Source organism: Cynara cardunculus, assembly GCF_001531365.2.
Source record: "Cynara cardunculus var. scolymus isolate 2C chromosome LG 17, CcrdV1, whole genome shotgun sequence".
NCBI lineage: Eukaryota > Viridiplantae > Streptophyta > Magnoliopsida > Asterales > Asteraceae > Cynara > Cynara cardunculus.
The window spans coordinates 21,062,235-21,071,100 of record NC_037544.1 but is presented as its reverse complement, the minus strand read 5'-3'; positions in this window follow the sequence as shown (position 1 = coordinate 21,071,100).

Sequence of the window (8,866 nt, the reverse complement as noted above, 5' to 3'; positions counted from 1 at the left end):
TATTCTTAAACTGTTGCCAAGACTCGCTTAACTGTTACATTCCTTGTTTCCGCTTTAACGGGGTGTGACATCATCACTTGTTTTTCTTCATTACGTTTACACATAAGAATTATGGGGTCTAACAATCTCCTCCTATGTAATGAAAGAACAAACATAAGCTAGTCTAAGAACATTCAAAGTATAAACGAAGAACATAGGCTAATCTAAAGAAAAGCATCATTTGCCAAATTTTTCATTGGACTAAGTGATGAATTTTTACATCGATGGAATAAAAGAGATTATAATTCAAAACAAAAAAAACTTAATTCATGGTCTTCCTTGTGATATCTTCCAGAAGCGCATTAACATTCCTCTAAATTGAATGATTGTTGAGATATCATGAATAAGTCTTTTTCCCTCTCCCATCGGCATATGAGGTCTACCTAATCTGTCTCCGATGACTGTCTAAAACCATTCAAGTGTTGTGGTTGAGTACTTGAAGACTTCAGTCAGTCTGAAATTTTTTTTCACTCCAAACTCATTCTTGAACACCAGTCCCAGTTCTGGTTAAGTTAGGCAGAGGCAGATCTCTTTTTCTACAGGTCTGGGAAGTCTTCATTTGGTGGAGTGCAGGATAGTCTGTCGATGCCAAGATGAAGAGCAATTTGAAAATCACTCTTAGCCCTGTGCTTCACCAAAGTTTCCATTGCTTGAACAATCGCTTTGTTTGCCATCCCAAATCTTATTCCTTGATGCTGTTGTTGAGCCGTATGCGCATAAAGATCAATCAAGTCATATGGATTGAGATTGATCAAGTCATTGTCATTGAAGACGCTGACATGACCATGGGCTTGCTCATTGGTGTACTCGATGTATTTGATGGCTCTGTTCATGAAGGTCCTCATTTTGATGTTCATGACCGTCCTTATTCCTTCATTTGAGAAGATGGCCTATGGTGTTTGGATCGTCTGTCTTACAAACCTGTGACGTAGGAGGTTCATCGACTCTGGTAAATGCATTGGAGGATTGAGAGCCAAACCTTCATCTCGATCATGGTACAAGTATTGATGGATATTTCCATCATCACTATCTCCCATGGTGGCATCTCTGGATGTCTCCTTAGCGACTCCATGTTTGCAATAATTTCATCGACGACACCTTAAGGAAGATGCCTCAAAGAGGAGGGAATGTTCGCCTGCACCTGCGGTGGTTGGGTTGTGGGTTGTGTTTGGGCTAAGGGTTGTGTATGGGTTGATGATGCAATGGTTTCTTGTTCGTTTGGCTCAGTTTGGGGTAGTTCTAGTTTATTGGGCTCTGGATGGGTGGTTTCTAGTTCATGGGATTCTGTTTGGATTTGAGGTTGTTGGGGTGAGGTAAGTTAGGTGATTATGGGTTTTGGTTGTATGGGTAGGGTGATAGAAGGTTCTATGGTGCGAGGGGTTGGTGATGGAGTTAAGGGTAGGTTAGGGGTTGGTGATTGAGTAAAGGGTACATTGGTTTCTGTTTATGGGGTGGATTGGTCTTCACAGATGAAGAACTCAGCTCAATAGGTTCTTGGGTGGTGTCTAAGGGAATATGTACATTGTGTACATTTTTAGAGGGCTGAGCCTCTGGTTCCCTTGTTTGGGTTCCTTGGGTTGTAGATGGAGGTTGGTTTTGTGATGGTGGTGGTGGTGGTGGTGCAGCGGACTCCATTTGTTGAGCAGTAGCAGCCGGGTTCTCTCCCTCATGAGGACCAAGACCATGATCATCTTGGTCTGGATCCTCATGCCTTGGCCTCTTATGCGGGTGGCTTGATGAGCAAGATGCTCTGCTCCTCTTCTTCTTCTTTCTTTCCCTAAAGGTCGCAAGATACGCCTTCAGGACCTGCAGTTTTTGACTCTCATCCATCGAGTGAAGGAGAGAGTTGGTACGAGCCTGTTGATCGGCAAGGCTCTGGGAGAGAGCCTTGGCTGGTTGTGCGGCTCGATGACCAAACTTTGCACTTATCTCATTGAAAGATGAGATAAGTGCCTTTGACAGAGCCCTTAGGTCGGCTTTGGTGGCGAACTCTGTGGTGGAGGTGGATGTTGATGGGGGAGGAGGGATGGATGTTGAGGTGGATGCGGGTGGTGGGATGAGGAGGGAGGCTATTATATTCCTTACCTCTGCAGTGAAGGAGGTAAAGGCTTCATCAAAGGATGGAGCTGCAGAGGGGGGTGGAGGAGGGGTTGGTTGAGGTATTTGGGCTAATATGGTGGCTAGGAGTGAGGTAAGGATAGTTTGTATGGTGGCTATTTGGGTGGAGAGAGAGGCGATGGTTTCATCGATAGATGTGGTTGGGGGTGGGGTTGGTTGAGGGATTTGGGAGAGGATGGTGGTTGGGAGTGTAGTGAGGGTATTGGTAATGGTGTTTAGTTGGGTGGTGATAGAAGCTATGGCCTCGTCGGTCGCAGTTGCCTAGGCCATGAGGGTGGCTAGGGTGTTCATCATGGTTTGGTTGCGAAGGGTGGAAAAGGAGGATGTAGTGTTGTGGTGTTAGGTGATGGTTTGTTGAAGCATTTGGAGGCGGGTGGCATTGTGTTTGGCTTGGGTGTCGAGGGTGGCAAGGGATTGTCGATTTGGGGTGAGATCGATGGATGGGGGGATTCGACAATCCTTGCTAAGATGAGTTTAAGGTCTTCCAAGGACCGCTGAGTCGAGTCTACAAAGGCCTGGAACTCTGCCTTTGTGACAAGATCAGCAAGGGGGGTAACCCTTGCAGCCACAAATGTTGCAGGTTGTGCTTCTGCTCTAGAGGCGCCCTTAATGCCTTGTGAAAATGTGGGCATGGAAGGACTTCCATCGAGTCCTCGATAGCCCTCCAATGAGGAGCTATCTCCTGATGGTGCTACTTCTTCTTCTTCTTCGGCTTCAGAGGCCGAGGAAGAGAAGTAGGTGTGTGTCCCCTTCACTAGATCAAGTATCGAAGGGGCTTGTGCTCGAATGGGAGATCGCTCTGAACGATCTTGAGGAGGTTCAATGTCAGAAGCTACATTGTGACGAGCCATGAGGCGATGTGGCTCTTATATCTTTATCTATTCCCTGTTGAGAGAGAGGCGATGGATAATGTGGTTCCTTGGCTAATTCATCTCCAGAGGCCTGAAGAGTGGCCTCTGGATGGCTGGTTTGGGTGAGGATTGGACTGGGCCGTCCTTGTTCAATACCCCTTTGGCCTTGTTCACCAGGGGTAGTAGATGTGGTTGCCCTTTGGGAAGTAGGTGCGGGAGTTGTGTTTATAGGGCCGAGGGATGCATGAGGAGTGTCATCATCATCATCATCTTCACCATCCGATGAAGATGACTCCTGCGCTCCCTTGCTTGCATCTGGGGACGGCTCCATTTGCTCTGGGATAGCTGCCCGCGGTTGTTGGGACAGCAGAGAGCGTTCATAGATCTTTCGAATCTCAGACGTCTCTGGTATGACGTTGAGCATGGCCCTTGAGATTGTCCTCTCTGTCGTGTAACCATCCTTCGAGATGGTTGGGCGATGGCCATCCATCAAGTATTGCTGCGTGAAGGGTTCTTCGGCCGGTAGGTTGTGTCTCCTCATCACGTCCCTTATAAATATGGCAAGGAACCGCGAGAAGAGAACAGAGGAGAGCGGCTTTCTTGCGGCCACAAGCTTGCACTTCTTGATCACCGCTGCATGGATCTCATTGTAGATGAGAAGGGTGTAATCCAGCGGTAGGTTGAAGAAGAGTCCATACATTATTGTTATAATGTTAATGTTCCCTTGATCCATTCTCCCGAGCTTCCAGGTGAGGGCTCGGTTCAGGATCGAGAAGAACATATTCCACATAGGAGGCAAAAACTTCCTCTTGAAGTCTAATGCATTGTGTAGGTCATGGTTGTAACCTAGCATCTTGATGAACCGGAGTATGTCAAAACTGGTGGCTCGGCGTAGTGTTCAATGTTGAGTTCTTGGCGAGTTGGGATGCATAACGCTTTTGAAACTTTTGCGCAGGAGATCTTCACCGAGCAAACCATGTCATTTGGGGCATCAATGTCCCCCATTATGCCACGGTTCTCCAGGAAGAACTCGCATGTCTGCCAGTATTGTTTGACGTATTTTAATGGTACGCCATTGTCAGATAGGGTATGGGCAGGTTGGAGGACGCAGTCTTGAAAGAATTTTATCATTATTGCGAAGCTGTCTTCAAACAGGTTTGTTCGTAGATCAATGGCATGATTGTTGGGTTTGATGGGTAGAAAAACCAGTGCACGACTGTCTGTGCCGGTTGATTGGACGTGGCTGTCGTTGTTTTGTGATTCGTGGGAAGCTGAGGATGCCATTGTTGGAGTATTTGTAGGTTTTTTGATTGCAGGTCGTCTGTGTTCTTGAAAGGATTTGAGAGCGTAAAGAGGTAAGTTGTGGAGAAGATGGGTATATATAAGTGGGGAAGAAGAAAGGGTGGTTTTTGGGTATTTTAATTTAAATGATAATGATGATTGAAAGGGACGTTTGGCAAGAAGGTAATCGTTAGGGTGATCGTGGGCCGTAATATCTGCACAGTGTCATTAATGCAGGAGTACACGTGTCTTAATGGGGTGGGTGTAAGGGTAATATTGAATGGTGTATGGGGAATAGGCTGTTGAAAGTATCAAGCGCGTGTATGAAGACGTTTGGGTGATTTTGGATAATTAAAAATAATAATTATCCCAAATAATATCTCTTGAGGTATAATCCCAAAAAAAATATTTAATATTTAAAATTCCATCTAATTGTAAGATAAATACTAATTACGAAGTTTTGGTCTTCTAAAAACCCATGTTGTATAGTTTTTAGTCATAAAAGCTGCAATTTTGTATAATCTTGAAAAGGTTTTCAATTAAAGATGGGTTTTTGGGTAAACAAATAATTTTGTCATGGAACTAGAGGCGCTCTGGTTGGTCATGACTTTTGGGGGGAACCAGAGGTCTCTCGTTAAGAGTGATGAATTTATTCATCGATGGAATGTTGGGTTTTATGAATAAGGGACCCTAGATAGACATACCAGAGGCTCTGTTTAAACATTGAAAACCCAGGGAATGAAAATCATGCCCTTAACGTAGGACCAGAGGAGCTCTGGTTGAGTGAAAGGAATGTTCACTCCTTAATTTAGCATTTTTGGTATCCAGAGGCTTTGTATAGTGGAACCAGAGGCTCTGGGTTGGAAAATGCATATGTTTGTGCAATGGAAATGCTTTATGATGAATGCAAAACTCCCCCTTAAATGATGCATGGGGATGTGTATTGAGTTAAAAACTCCCCCTGGAACTAATAAAGAGGTTGAATTTGATGACTAGAGGCWCTGGTCTATAAAACCAGAGGCTCTGGTTGTGAATGATGATGAAAACATATATGGAATGTGGTTAAGTTCATGTGAATGGATGAGAAAAGGATGGGACTTTGGGACCAGAGCGCTTTGGTTCCAAAGATTTTGAATCTAGAGGCTCTGGTCTCTAGAACCAGAGGCTCTGGTTGAGAAGGATATGCAAAAATGATGAAAGAATGTTAAATAATGATGCATGTGAAGTCCAATTTGGATCAGAGGGGCTCTGTTCGCAAAGGACTTGGAAGCCAGAAGCTCTGGTTGCATAAATGATGTAATATGAATAAGTTAATATGTATGAAAGAATGAGGGAGACCAAGTTTGAGACCAAAAAGGCTCTGGTCTCAAAGGATTGGAATCCAGAGGCTCTAGTCTATATAACAAGAGGCTTTGGATGTGAAGGGGGTACTTAGTGAAAAATCACAAAACATTTGCTTTGGACCAGAGGGGCTCTGGTTCCAAAGGCGATGAAAATATTTGGCCAAAATTTAGACAAGTATTTCTAGTTTAGAACCATGAGATATCACTTGTAGGCATAACCATGAGATATTGAGGATCTCTGGTTTCATAACTAAGGATTGCCTCTAAATGGTGAGATTCAGCATACCCATCTTGCTGACAAGAAATACAAATCTTTTCTCATCAAGAACTTTTGTGAAAATGTTAGCAAGTTGAATCTTTGTAGGAACAAAGTACATCTCTATTGTACCTTTTTCGACATTATCTTTCAGAAAGTGGTACCTTACATCGATGTGTTTGGTCTTGGAATGCTGCACAAGATTTGTAGAGATGGCTATGGCACTCTTGGAGTCATAGAGGATGGGAATCTTTGCATATTCAAACCCATAGTCCTTAAGCTGAGTCTTCATCCAGAGGACTTGTGAACAACAACTAGCAGCATTAACATATTCTGCTTCCGCTGTGGAGGTTGAAACACAATTTTGTTTTCTGGATGTCCAACTTACCAGCTTGTCCCCCAAGAGTTGAAATTTTCCAGACGTACTCTTTCTATCTAGCTTGCAACCTGCATTATCTACATTTGTGAAAGCTATTAGATGAAAGCCAGAGTTCTTTGGATACCAGACACCCAATGAAGGGGTTCCCTTGAGGTATCTAAAGATCCTCTTGACTGCAGATCGATGAGATTCCTTAGGATTGGCTTGATACCTTGCACAAAGACATGTAGCGAACATAATATCTGGTCTACTAGCAGTTAGATACAGGAGTGATCCTATCATGCCTTTGTAGGTTGTTGCATCTACAAATTTTCCTGATGGATCAGCACACAACTTATCTCCTGTAGCCATTGCTGTTCTCATCGATGATGAATTTTAGAGAGAGTATTTCTTCAGAAGGTCAGTCACATACTCGGAATGATTGATGAAAGTACCTTCTGGAGTTTGTTTTATTTGAAGACCAAGGAAGAAAGTAAGTTCTCCCATCATACTCATCTCAAATTTGCTTTTCATCAGCTCTGAGAATTTGTTGCAAAATTTTGCATTGGTAGAACCAAATATGATATCGTCCACATATATTTGTACAAGTAGAATGTTACCTTTGTGCTTCTTGAGAAAGAGGGTTGGATCGATTGTACCTTTTTCGAATCCATTGTCAATGAGAAAGGTGGAGAGAGTTTCATACCAGGCCCTGGGTGCTTGTTTCAGCCCATAGAGGGCTTTGTCCAGAAAGTTGACGTACTCTGGATGCTTTGAATCTTCGAACCCAGGGGGCTGCTGCACGTATACTTCTTCTTGAAGCTTACCGTTTAGGAAGGCAGACTTGGCATCCATCTAATATACCTTGAAGCCTTTGTGTGTTGCGTAGGCTAGGAATATCCTTATGGCTTCAAGTCTTGCGACGGGAGCAAATATCTCATCATAATCAATCCCTTCTTCTTGGCAGTAGCCCTTGGCAACAAGCCTGGCCTTGTTCCTTATGACTATGCCATCTTCGTCTTTCTTGTTTTTGAAGACCCATTTGGTTCCTATGGCCGTCTTCCCTTTGGGTAGAGGCATGAGGGACCACACTTTATTTCTCTCAAACTGAAGTAGTTCTTCTTGCATCGTGTCTATCCAGTTTGGGTCTTGTAGGGCTTCAGAAATCTTCTTCGGTTCGATCATGCTCAAAAAGTTGGCGAAGAGGCATTCATTAGCTGTTGCGGATCTTGTCTTGACACTAGATGTTGGATCACCAATGATTTGGTGATGTGGATGGTCTTTTATCCACTTGGTGCACGATTGGGGTTCTGGAGCAACAGGATGCAGTTCTTCATCGATCGATGGAACTGCTTGCTCCCCCTCGAAGAGATCATCTCCAGATTTATCTTCTGGCTCTTGTTCCGGTTCTGAAGACACAAAAGAAGTAGAAGGTGAAGTAACATGAGTTTCAGAAAGAGATGTACCTTCAGTGTTGGAGACATCATGTCCTTCATCGGCTCTGGAAGTGGGTTTAGCTGTAGGTGCATGTCTAGAGACTACTTCTTCTTCGAAGATGTGTTCAAATAAATGAGCTAACTTCATTGGGTTTGCCAAGTGATGAATCAGAGGCTCTCTGTTGAAGTCCGAGTCCTGAACTGTTGTGTCAAGAAGTCATTGTTGTGGAATCATCAAAGGACACATTGATGCTTTCGATGACAATCTTTGTCCTTTTGATGTAGACTCCGTAGGCCTTTGCGGTTTGAGAATATCCCAGAAAGATCCTTTCATCAGCTTTTTTGCCGAACTTGCCAAGATATTCCCTATCATTGAGTACAAAGCATTTGCACCCAAAGACATGGAATATTTGACATTTGGTCTTCTTTGATTGATGATTTCATAGGGTGTCTTCTGGTGCCTCTTGTTGATGATTGACCGATTCTGGGTGAAGCATGCAGTGGATATAGCTTCAGCCCAGAAGGTGATGGGTAACTCTGATGAAGCAAGCATGGTCCTTGCTGCTTCCACGAGGGTTCTGTTCCTTCGCTCCACCACTCCATTCTGTTGTGGAGTTCTGGCTGCTGAAAAGTTTTGGGATATACCTTCATTGATGAGGTATTCATCGATTCTTGCATTTCTGAATTGAGTCCCATTGCCGCTTTTGAATTTTATGAGTTTGTGTTGTAGAAGGACTTGGAGTCTTTTCATCACCCCGATGAGAAGTTCAGGAACATCTGATTTCTTCTTTACAAACTCAACCCAGGTGTATTGGAGCATTCATCAACTAGTACTAAGATGTACTTCTTTCCAGAGAGGCTTTGTGTAGATATGGGCCCACATAGATCTGTATGGATCATGTCCAAGAGCTTGGTGCAGGAGGTTTCTGACTTAGTTTTATGAGAGGCCCGTTTCAGCTTTTCTATCTCGCTGGCAGAGGGTGTCTTATCCCATAGAGGATTGGAAATCCAGAAGATAAAGATCCCCTTCTCTCTTTGCCTTGGACTGTGTTTCGATGATGCAGAAACCCTTGCGAAATCGGACTTCAAGACCCTTGTTGTAGAACTGGCTTATGCTTAGTAAGTTATGCTTCAGACCTTCAACATAAGCCACTTTGCTGATGGAGATATTGCCTTTTATGAGA